Source organism: Talpa occidentalis, unplaced genomic scaffold (genome assembly GCF_014898055.3).
Source record: "Talpa occidentalis isolate TD23 unplaced genomic scaffold, MPIMG_talOcc4v2.1 talOcc4.9, whole genome shotgun sequence".
Classification (NCBI taxonomy): Eukaryota; Metazoa; Chordata; class Mammalia; order Eulipotyphla; family Talpidae; genus Talpa; species Talpa occidentalis.
Window position 1 is genome coordinate 93,651,417 of NW_023605305.1, and position 11,802 is coordinate 93,663,218.

At 39.0% G+C, this 11,802-nt stretch overlaps 1 protein-coding gene across 3 annotated transcripts in view; it reads right to left on the reverse strand.

The window, feature by feature from the left end:
- The window catches only part of ZNF644 (zinc finger protein 644), a 94,459-nt gene extending 88,950 nt beyond the window's left edge, over positions 1-5,509 (reverse strand). For 2 of the 3 annotated variants that reach the window (XM_037500459.2, XM_037500463.2), the window contains exon 1: positions 5,472-5,508. The gene's annotated coding sequence lies outside the window, so the exon portion shown is untranslated. Of the gene's footprint in view, positions 1-4,079; positions 4,678-5,471 lie in introns of all 3 variants that reach the window. The other variant, XM_037500460.2, reaches the window with a different exon arrangement.
- Positions 5,510-11,802: the final 6,293 nt, after the last annotated feature.

Below are 11,802 nucleotides of genomic sequence, written 5' to 3' on the forward strand. Positions count from 1 at the left end.
CGGATACCCTTAGGAGTGTATTTCAGCCAGTCTGCCTGTTCTGCCCCCCATGCTGTCTCTGGTGAATCCTCTCACCCCCCACACCTCTGTCCTGTACCCCAGTTCTTACATGCATAAATAAATAAATCTTTAAAAAAAAAGAAAATGCTGTTTTGAGGAAACGTCCCCTACCAAGGCAAAGAAATAAAGATAATACTCCTTTCCTCAATCTAGGTACTGTTGAAGCAAGCCACTTACTCTCATCTGAAGTTGCATGTATATTACATACAAATACACATTCACTCTCTCCTCTCATCATCACCATCCTCATAGTCAAAAATTTACAAAGTGGAGAATTCAGGATGTTGTAACAAAGACAAACCAACACATTGATTAGGAAATAACTTTACTAAAAATGCACTCATTCCCAAGTGCATTTACTCATCAGCTGGCAGTCATAAAGGGAAATGTTTTCCTGAAATACAGAACCTGGTTTATAGCTTTTGATGTTAGAACTGGAGAAGGCATAATTTGATGCTGACCTCTAACTTCCATTTTTACAATCTTGGGTTTTGGAGACATGGGCCTAAAAATGGAGTATTAGCAAAAGTATACAGCTCCAAGTCATTCAGATAAAAATTTCAAGTTAGTGTAAGAAAAAATAATTAAACAATGGTAACAACTATTATTATTACTTCAAAAGCTAACATTTATTCAGCATTCATTGCATACCAGAAAGACAAGGACTTTATATGAATTATGTAAACATTAAAAAGCCTACATACACAAAGATAGTATTATTGTTAAGTCCACTTGTTTAGTGTTCACAGCTAGACTTTAACCCCATCAGCTTTACTTTAAGGCTTATTTTTAAACCTGATCCCATCTGCCCCTTTATTTACATATACAAATTACAAATGCAACGATTTTCTCTATTTAAGTGCGCATATATCGCATATATGTTGGGGGTGTTTATGTATGTAATTTAGAAAATCAACAGTAACCAAAAGGCAATTAATTCCAACTTTGGCAATGCTTTTTGTTGACCTTCACAAATCATTCAACAGCAGGGAATCACCCCCTTCCTCAAAAAGTATTTTGAAAAACATATTTTACATCTTCCTCAAGAAACTGATGAAAAGGATACGCAGTAAGCTTTCAAGAAAAAGGATCATCATAGAAAAGATAAAAATATTAATCCTTTATAAAATTAGGTAAGCAATTGATATACTTTGTAAACTGTGAAGTACTTTAATCTTGACACTTTACTGGGCCTTTTTTATTTCAAATGATCTGTATGGTTCATAACATATTTAAGCCTGGCTCTTGTACAAAGTCTTTCAAAAGCTGTATTTTCAACGGCAATGAATAATGCACATACTAAAAGGCTTAATATCTAAAAATCTATTTACCACTCTCATTCTAACTAACTTCAATTATATCACTATCTAGAGTAACAGAATTAAATCTCAAGGAACAAATCATTTCTCTATGCTTTTAACAATTATTTACTAGATCATAATTCCAATCCCAAATGAAACAGGCAGGCTACAGCTTGTAGATAGAAGAGGTAGGGCAAAGATTAGCAGAGGGAGAGTGCAAAGGAAATCTTAAACTAATCTTGATCCAGTCTCACTTCCCCCCATACTTGAGAAAGCAAGCACTGCTGCTGCTTTCTGCCCTGCCATGCTCTTCTCCTCTTCCTTTTAAAATCCTGTGTTTATCCTACTGGAAAATTTATCTCCCAGGATTTTTTCTTTGTCTTGCTATCACCTCTCAATTGTCAAAGGACCTATTACTTATTCTGAATTTAAAAGCACAAAACATAACTCTCCATAATCATTTTAGAGTTCCCAGTAAATTGAGGGGGCAATACCACCACAGTTCAACTTTGGCAGATCTAAAAAAAAAAAAAAAGTTAAAATTTCACAGTCGGTAGAGTAACTGAGGTCCTAGAGATAAGAAAAAACCTTTTTCATGAAGACTTCATCTTCCTGAAGACACTTTGGATTGAATCTGAACACCTTCTACAGTTCCAGTGATCTGTCTTCAGGTCTGCTTTTTTTTCCCCCAAAGAGGAAGAGAAGTACTTTAGCCAACCAGCAGGGTGAGCTAGTGCCAGAATCAGTTAAAATTATTCCCAATTCACTCAAAGTTCAATTGATGTGAATGGTTTATACTATTATTATTCCCTCTAATAAACCTGAATTCAAAGACACTACTTCTAGAACAGCTTCGCTCAGTGCTACATCTCATAAATTTGTTCAATATTTACAGATTCTCCATATGCACAACATTCTCAACACCAGAGGGATTAATGATAATATAAAAACAATTACAGTTCATTTGAATAGCTATCCAAATTTTTACAGAATCCATCCTTTATTCTCATGTTTTATTATATAGGGCTGTCAAATTTAAAAATTTTTTAAAACTTTTGAAAGACTCACTAAATGTAGTATATCTATGTAATTGGGGCTGGATAATTAAACATTTAGTATCAGCTAGAGCTTGCCTTAAGGTGTCATGAAAAAAGTATTCCCACACTCAAGAATAAGACTCACTCTTTCTCTCTGGAATCACATCCTGAGAGAAGTCTAAATAGTAACCCTAAACACTTAACAGACTATTGGGGATGAGAGAAAGATGAACCTTATCTTTTCTATTTTCTCTGAATTAGATACCCCAAGCACTTTCTGTGACACTCCTCATGTCTGTTTTCTCCCCTCTTGTTAGCCAATAGTTTCAATTCAACTACAACTAAAACTCTTATAACTGAGATAAATTCAGTCTCCTAAATATGTAAGGTTTGCAGGTGAGAGTTACTTTATAGTTACAAATATATCACAAAGCTAGTGTCATTAAACCCACTCACACAGTGCTGAAAATTAATAGCTTATAAACTAAGAAAAATCAATAATTTAAATGCATCTAAAATGGTCCATAAAAGCTTTAAAACCTCAAGAAAACTGAACTGTTTTAGTTAAATATGACATTCAAAGAAGTTAAAGATAACTATAGGTTCCCACCCCATAGTTACAAATAATTGTATCACTTGTTGAATTTTCTATAGATCTTATGAAGCTACTACTCAACAGCAGCAGTGATCAGTCTTAACAAGTTTTTAACATGGCAAAGTCTAAGTGATATGGCCATTTACCCAAGTAAAATGCTATTACAAAATGAAAGGCACTGACATCATTATTTGCAGCACCTCATGTCTTAGGTAATAACTGGTAGTAATAGCAGATAGCTAAAACTTTCCAGTAAGTTTATCAAGCTGTTTTTTTTTCCCCTGAAATCATAACTGCTTTTTTAGAGCCTCAAAATTGAAAAACATTTGTCTGAAATGTGTGCATTTGTAACTGAATTTGTTTCACTGAAAGTCACTTTAAAACTAAGTCCCCATATCACTTTAAGTTTTCAAGGTTGAAGAGAAGTTATCACTTACATAATAAAACACCTAACAAGTATTTCCAAATACACTCCCTGCTTTGTTTAACCATTTTTAGTGAGATAATCACTCGCTCATCCCAGGGATGTGATCAATGAAAAAAGCAATAGCATTGAAATTGACACAATTTTCTCTTACGCTACTAACTTAATCTCTATCTCTGATTCTCAATATCTGGTAAAAGAGTGGGGTAAGACAAGTCAGTTAACTGTTTTGAGATTCCTTCCACTCTAAAACTCAACACATTTTGCTAATTATTCACTGATCACCTATGCAAAAATTGCTTTCTACTGAAAGGTAAAAGGAGGAAAGATCATAAAAAGGTGGAAATGAAAGATTCAATTTGAACAGAGATCTCAAGTATCCTAAGTGTGTTTAAACATCCCTTCAATCATGTGTTAACATGACCTGGGCAATACACAAAGTACAATGTACCCATAAAATGCTGTATGACTTTATGTTTGATATTCTGGAACTTACAATGCTTTTAGCAACACTACCCTTAACACTGTATTAATACTAGTCAAGTCTTCATGTTTCACCTATTAAAATGTCTAACCTAAATTATGATTTCTTCATAGGAACTAATTTTTTTACCAAACCTACCAAGGCAGTATTGTTGCCATGAAGTTCCCTGGATACTTACACATGACATTGAAGGTAAACAGCAGGTTTCCTTTCTTTGAGTAACTTGAGTTGTCTATTTTTTCAAATGCTTTCCTTCTTGTGGGATCGAAAAATAACTAAACTACTGCAGAGAGGCAACATACTTATTAAGGTGAATCTAATCTATCATCCAAAGGCAATAAGCCTGGCATTAGTTAGGACTCGCCAGAACAGATGATGGTGTCTGGAGACTTCTGTTGAGATTATTAACTTTATAGAAAACAGGACCATCATTTGGGCCCCCAACTGTTTATCCCCGCCTGGTATGCTTCTTAAAGGCCACACAAAATTCGAAGTCTACACATAAAAGTTTTATAACAACTAAATTGGTGTCAATATTACTTAAACAGTTTATAAAAAGTTTTCCACTACTGCAGCTAAACCATGGATGGATCCCAACACGAGAGTCGTCTCTGGAAGTCTCGTAACGAGAAACCTTTAGCTCCACCACCCAAGTTTCCAAGCACTGAGAAGGGTCTGGGGCAACTCATCTTCAGGTTCACGGGAGAAGTGGAGCACACCTGCTTTCCTCTGGCAGAGATTAAGCTCCCAGGGACACAAAGGCCAGGGAATCAGACCTGGAGAAGCAAAAAGCTTTAGCTGGACACCCACCAAGCCCCTGGCAACCCAAACACTGAGCGATTTACCTCTTGCTGTTACTTCCCAGGCACCTAGTGGCATAAGATCTCGCAGAACCGGGGCGAGGGGAGGGCTCAGCAGTCCTAGTCCCATGTCAGGGGAGGGGTGTGTACAGTAAACGCTAGAGCCGGTGCTGCTGGCCAAGAGGGAGCAGCCCCGAACGGAGGGGTTGGGGACTGCTCTCGGACCGCCCCCGTTACTCAGTGCATTGCAATGGCGACCGCCAGGCTCCCCAAGCCGAGTGATCGCGGCCCCTTCCCCCAACTGCTCACTGGCTGCTCAGCTTCATGTGACTAAACAAAACCCCCAAGTCTAGTGCCCAGCTCAGCCCCTTTGTGTCCGCTACCGGATCCTCCGTCGCCGCCGAGGAAAGGCCCCCCGCCCCCACCCCGCCTGCGCCGAGTCCCGCCCCGCGGCGGCGGCCGCCGCTCACCTCAGGCTCCGCCGCCCCCCGCGGCCGCCGCGGCCGCCGCCTCCCCGAACCCGGGGCCCGGGCTCCTTGTGTAGCACCAACTCCGCCTCCTCGGCCGCCGCCGCCATCTTAGCCTGTGCGGCAAAATGCGTCCTTTCGGATGGTCGGGACCCAGCCTAAGGCGTCACTCCCCGGGCCGCGCGCCGACGGCCGGGCCGCCCAAGTTCTTCCGCCACCCTCCGTCCCGCCGCCGCCACAGCCCAGAGGCCCGAAACCCACTCGGCTCCCAGCGATTCCGACCAAATAACCCCTGAAACTCACAGTTTGGTGCCGTGTGCGTCAAACCGGGGCGACGTTGGGAACGCGCGGCGTCCCCGCGTCACACGCCGCTCTGTACGCTACTCGGCTCCAACGGCCCCCCTCCGCTCCCCGCTTTTCGCCTCAGGCCCCGGTTCCCACGGCGCAGGCGCGCTGCTTTCCCGCCTCTGCCGGGCTGCGGGCCGCGGGGGTGGCCAGCGAGGAGCGCCGGGGCGGCTCAGCGCCGCTGGAGCGCCTGGGCCAATTAGACAAACGGGGGCAGCAGAAACAGTGCACCACTGTTCTCGGGTGCCAGAAACAAACAAGGTCACCTCCCCCAGCGCTGACCTAATCACTCCCAAGGAGGTTCCCGCCCCAAAGTAGGCACGCTCCAAATATGGTGGTGCCCAAACTCTGCAAGACCCGAACACTTAGGCGAGCGTAGGCCCTTTAAGGTGGAACAGGCCCGTATTTCATTTCCACAAACACTAGCGGGTCGCAATTCCTTTTATTTTCCTGCTGTTTGGGGGAAACAGCTGAAGAACTCAAGATTGCCAGTCACAGCTGTAGAGCAAGGTTTTGGGATCTTAACGGGACCCGTTGGGAGATGCTTAATGGGCAGGCAAAGATCAAATGTGGCATCTCAATTAGGGGAACAGCCTGCCCTCTCTTGGGCCATGTGTTTGTCCAGTTCAATTCTGTGAAGATACCCTCTCCCTGCTTTACAGAATGTGATGGGGGGGCGGAGGGGGTCTCCAAATTAAAGTTCTATAAGAAGCACCTGAGATCTGGTTAACCCTTCAAAGAATTTGCAGGTCTTGAGAGAGTTCTGGAAATCTTCCTTTTTAACACGCATCCGCACGGAGGGGTCTGATGTTTCACAGACCAGGGTTAAAAAGCACTCATTAGGGCTACTCCCTTTTTCAACTAAACTAAATGAGAAGTTGCTACCATGTTTGACGTGAACAGTAGTTCCCTAAGAAGCTGTTAGTCCTACTTTAGTAAATTCTTTGACTTTTTTGAATGTTTCTTCATTAAAAAAAAAGTTTTCACTAGCTTAGCAGCTTATTCATACATAAACTTCACTTCTACAAATCCCCTAGATGTTACTGACATTCAGAGGAATACACTATAATTGCACTTATTTTGACAAGAATGATCAACATTCGCTTTCCTTTAGGGTGGTGACTTCAGCAGTAGCAGCAAACATGGATTCCAAACAGATATTTGCATTTGCTGAATGAGTTAATAATAATTGCTAACACTTTTGAGTGCTTACTGTCTATATATTAAGCATGGTTCTAATTCATTCAACTCATTACAACATAATGAGGCAAAAGAGATTAGGTAATGTTCCCAAAGTCACACAGCTCTTTAACTCTTTCAAATGGGTAAACGATAAAATATAACTGAATAATTTTTTTCTCAGACAGTTTGTGGGGGTGCCCTTTGGGTCATTTTGTCTGTAGAATCCATTAAAGTTAGACATTCTCAGTTTATTACTGGACATACAATAAATGAAAATATTGTATATGTGGAAATGGTTCATTCTAGCACTACCAACATAGTTACCAAGAACAAAAATTCTCTGCTGGAATGGACACCACTGAGTAATTTTCACACAGATAACTCCACAAGCAGATAGAATCACTTAGAACCCAGCCATGATCAGGAATTTGTTTCACTAATGAAGCCATTATAAATACTAGAATCCAGTAACAAAACTGTAATCTACAGAAATAGGAATAGTATAAGTCATAGTAGTAATTGTAACAATAAGAGTAGTAAGAGTTGACAAAACTCTTTATAAAAAAAATAGATGGAGGGGCCATCCTGGTGGCCTAGGGGTTAAGTCTCAGCACTATCATTGCTGTGGCCTGAGTTCAATCCCCAGCCAGGGAGCTAACCCATATATGGGAGAGCAGACCTCTCCTTTCTCGCCTGCTGGTCCCCTCAGCAGTGTATTTCAGTAGACCTGCCTGTTCTATTCCCCACTCTGTCTCTGGTGAATCCTCTCACCACCTCCCCCTTACACCCTTAGCTTATACATCAGTTCTTTTATGCATGCATGCATAAATAAATAAATCTTTACAAAAAGGAAAGAAAAGAAGAGATGTCTTAAAAAAAAAAACTTTCTATGAGTGTGAGAAAACTTGAAAAGGGCAGGAAGTTTGAATACAAAGATGTAAAAAGAAAGAAAATGCAGGCTACTGGAAAAATGCAAGGGTCAGTTATGTGGCTCAATACAAAAATATTTCAAAATGTTCAAAGGAAATTGGAGCTGTGAATGAAAATCAAGATGTGGAAAACAGTTGGACCCTGGAAGAAAATTCACGAAGCACATATACTTACTGCAATAAAATAATGCTTTGATGAATACACCTGGTGGAGAATCTTTAAAAACAAACTAAAAAGGAATGAAAAGCAAGAACTGGTTATTGTTGATATGTTAAAATCTGACAATATTAACTCCATATGGGAATCCACTAGTTATTCCAGTGAATGGAATTGCTGAATGAAATAAACTATGGGCTCAAATGACCCAATCAAAAAGAAGATGCAACTTAATGTCGCCTAAAAACAGAAAATTACCACATTCCAATACTTATGAATTCCAGTCAAAAAGAAAATAATGAAATATTGATTAATCTACTATTTCAATAGTAGTAATAAAGCCAAATCTGGAATTTATCTAATGTTCTTACTAGTTCTGGACCTTCCTCTGATTATCAAAACTGTAAGACAGTCTCATATGTAGAATCGCATGTATTACAATATGGCAATAATTAGGAAGGAGGTAGTAGGATGTTTGACATACAAAAGATGAAAAAGAAAACAGAACAAGACTTCTATTTCTTTTTTGTATTAAACTAACCCTGACTCAGAGTTTTACATATAGCAAGCATGCAATCAATATTTCTATTCAATTCAATCAATATTCACCAACTATTTACTCTATACAAGGCACTGTACTAGTCACTGTCAGCAAAAAGAGGAATAAGGCAGTCTCTTGCTGATATTCAGTAAGCAGAAATTGAATGGTAGAGGATCTTTTATAGTTCAATAAAAGAACTAGACAAAAAGATACAATCAACTCTCAATTTACCCTGCAATGGAAAGATGAGAAAAATAGATAATCAAAATTTCAAAATCAAGGTTAAGATAAACATGGTATAAAACAGGTTTATCACACACATATATTTAGTGAAAATTGTATCTAATATTTAGGTACATATTTACCTACACATCAGCATATCAGAAGTAAACTCTAAGAATACATGAGCTTGTTCACTGAACACATGTAGAGAAAGAAAATAGTGGGCCATGGAACTTAGATTAAAAATATTTAAGGAATGGGTAGAGAACTCCAAGAAAATAAGAAATGAAGGGACAAAGGAAAAGAGGATATTCAGGCTAGAGTACAGCATCACAGAAACCAATAAAGTATTGTTAATAGTTTACTACAGGGGCCTCCCTGGTGGCCCAAGGGGTTAAGACACAACCTATGAAACTATCAGCAGCCACTGCAGCACAAGTTCGATATCCAGCCAGGGAGCAACCCACATGGTGCAGCAGATCTCTCCTGACTCGCCCACTGCTCCCTTCAGCAGTGTACTTCGTCAGTCTGCCTGTTTTGTTCCCCACTCTGTCTCTGGTAAATCCTCTCACCTCCCACACCTCTGGCCTGTACCACAGTCCTTATATGCATAAATAAATAAATCCTTTAAAAAAAAAAAAAAGTTTACTACAATAACAAAAACCCCTGAATCTCAGTGGTTTAACACAATGAAGTTTCATTTTTTTTAATTCACTTCACACTCCACTGAAGACAGCAGGAAGGGTAAAGGAGGCCTTAACCTTAAGAGCAGTTATTTGGGTATCTAAGTTCTTCCATCATATGACTTTGCCATCTCTTGACTTCTCAGAGTCTTCTAGGGAACCTTCTGCAGAGAAAGAGCACACATGGAGATCATGAGTACAGTAAGCTGAAATGACCAGGCCCAGAAGTGGGACACATCACTTTTCTCTTTCCACCAGTCAGCACTTTAAGCACATGGCCTCACTTAACTGCAGGGGGAGACTAGGAAATATAGTTGAGCTGATTGCCGTGAAGGAAAAGAAAATGGAGTTTGTGAGCACAGAGCAGGGTCTCTGCACACGTGAGTATGGTAGAGATGTTATTGAAGATAAGAAGTATCCATTGGGTGTACAAGGTCATTGGTAACCTTGGTGAGAGCAAGGGAGAAGAATGGTTCAGTCCACTCAGTCATCTTGGGAGTTAATGAAAAGGAAAGGAGAAATAATAATCAGAACTGGGTCTGATTAACTATGGAAACCTAGCAAGACAAGCAACTAGACTTATAAGACTAAGAGATTAATCTGAGGCCATAGGTAAATGCTATTGCTGAAGGATTCTTGGCAATTAACTAGCTAGCATTCTCCTACTAAGAAACCACCATCACTTGGCCTTCATCAAACTTCCACACATATTAAGCTTGAAAAATGCCTTTATTGTTTATTTTTTCCAGAGTGAAAGATTCCAGATGTTCTGGAATATTTGGTTGAGAGCCATCCAAGGGAAAAGGGCATCTGTAATTTCAGCCATCCCATGTGCTTTACCAAGAGAAAATGAACATAAAATAGCAAGCCAATGTATTACATCATCTGTATTGATCTCCCTTGCAATCAATTATTGAGAGATAACAATTGTAGAAATATATTCCCTTAGCTACATGGTAATCATTAGAAATTGGATTTTGATATCACTAGTTTAATTTTAAATGAAATTAAATGCATTCAAAATGAACCTAAAATTCTCTATCATAGATTGTTTACTTAAATTTTCTAAATATGTTGTCAAAAAGGAAAGAATGATGGATGTAACCTTCAAAAATACATTAGGAAACATTTAGTACTAAGTAGAAATACAGTTCTAAATATATAGCATGATAATGTTATTTTTATTTTTCAATTCTCTTTTTATTTCAGGATATCAAAATTTGTTTCACAAACTCCTGTCATATACCTTCCTAGTTGCCACACTTCACCCTCAACACAGAATGACTGTGCTCTTCAAATAGCTGATGGATTTAATACTTTTCCAACCAGACCTGAAAGATGCACTAAAACTATAGAGCCATCCTCTCTTCTAATTTCACATGGTATCTACAGCATTCCAGGAATTTATATTGGACCCCTTGGAAGATGATGTGAAGATAAGTAGAATATACTTAGCTCTCAAATATCTTATGGTTGAATGATCAAAAGTTGGATGTTCACAATGCTGTTTGCATTTTAAAGTTGTCAAGAAAAAATTTGAACTTATTTTTCAGCTCGTGCTTCCCATGATGACAATAATGCCATGGAATCATTTTCCTGCAGGTTTGGCTCTTAGCTTTGCAGGTTAAGAATCAGACCAGAATTGATCAAGCTCAGAGGCATGGAACATATAAGAGATTAATGTGTAAATCACAGGTTAATATATTAATCTACAGTAAAAGTTTTTACTGACAAGCATAAAGTAATACTGAGGCAGATTTGTCAACATCTTCTCTCCCCTATCATATCAAGAAGGGTGCCAGGAACACCAAATTACTTGTTCAATGTGCAGGAATTATATGAAATGATCTTAACAAATGGTGTCATGAAACTTTGATAGCAAACTGCACTCTGCCATGAAGTTGTACCTTTCAGGGGGATTTGAACTGTTCGTTTGCTTTCAACAGGAAAATAACTCTTTTCCTTATAGATACATAGCAATATATTAAAAGCACGAAAAGATGAAGTATTTTATCAATTCTGTAATACTTTTTTAAAAATATGGTTACATCTCTGAAATCAAATTGTGTTTTACAAATCATAGTTTGCAATTGGCATTTCTTTCTTCCTTAGCGGTTCTTACAATAATGGCCTATCTTTCAATCAGCAATATCTTAGATAACTCCCTGAAATGTTTAGAAATTCCTCTAGCTCTGTTTTGATAAATTGATATTCAAAAACTTAGTGATTGTCCTAGTATATCATTATTTACTCTGTAAGTTCAAAACTGTCAAGTTTTGTTCTCCTTAGTTCATACTCTGATCCAGGCTGTTATAAATGAGCTACATTCCCAAGGAATACAGCATGTTGGAAGATAGGTAATACAAAAGTGCATGCTTTGCAACTAAAGTGAACCAAGAAAGAACCTTCACTGGCTTTGTCACAATTTTTAATTCCAGGACCCTTAGAACCCCTGCAAAGTTCCTTGAAGGATTCCAGATTCTAAAGCAACCCTGGAATTCCTTGTCTAAGGTTTTATTTTTATGGACTGTTTTTTAAAATATTTACCTACAATATGTCTAACTCTTTACTGCAA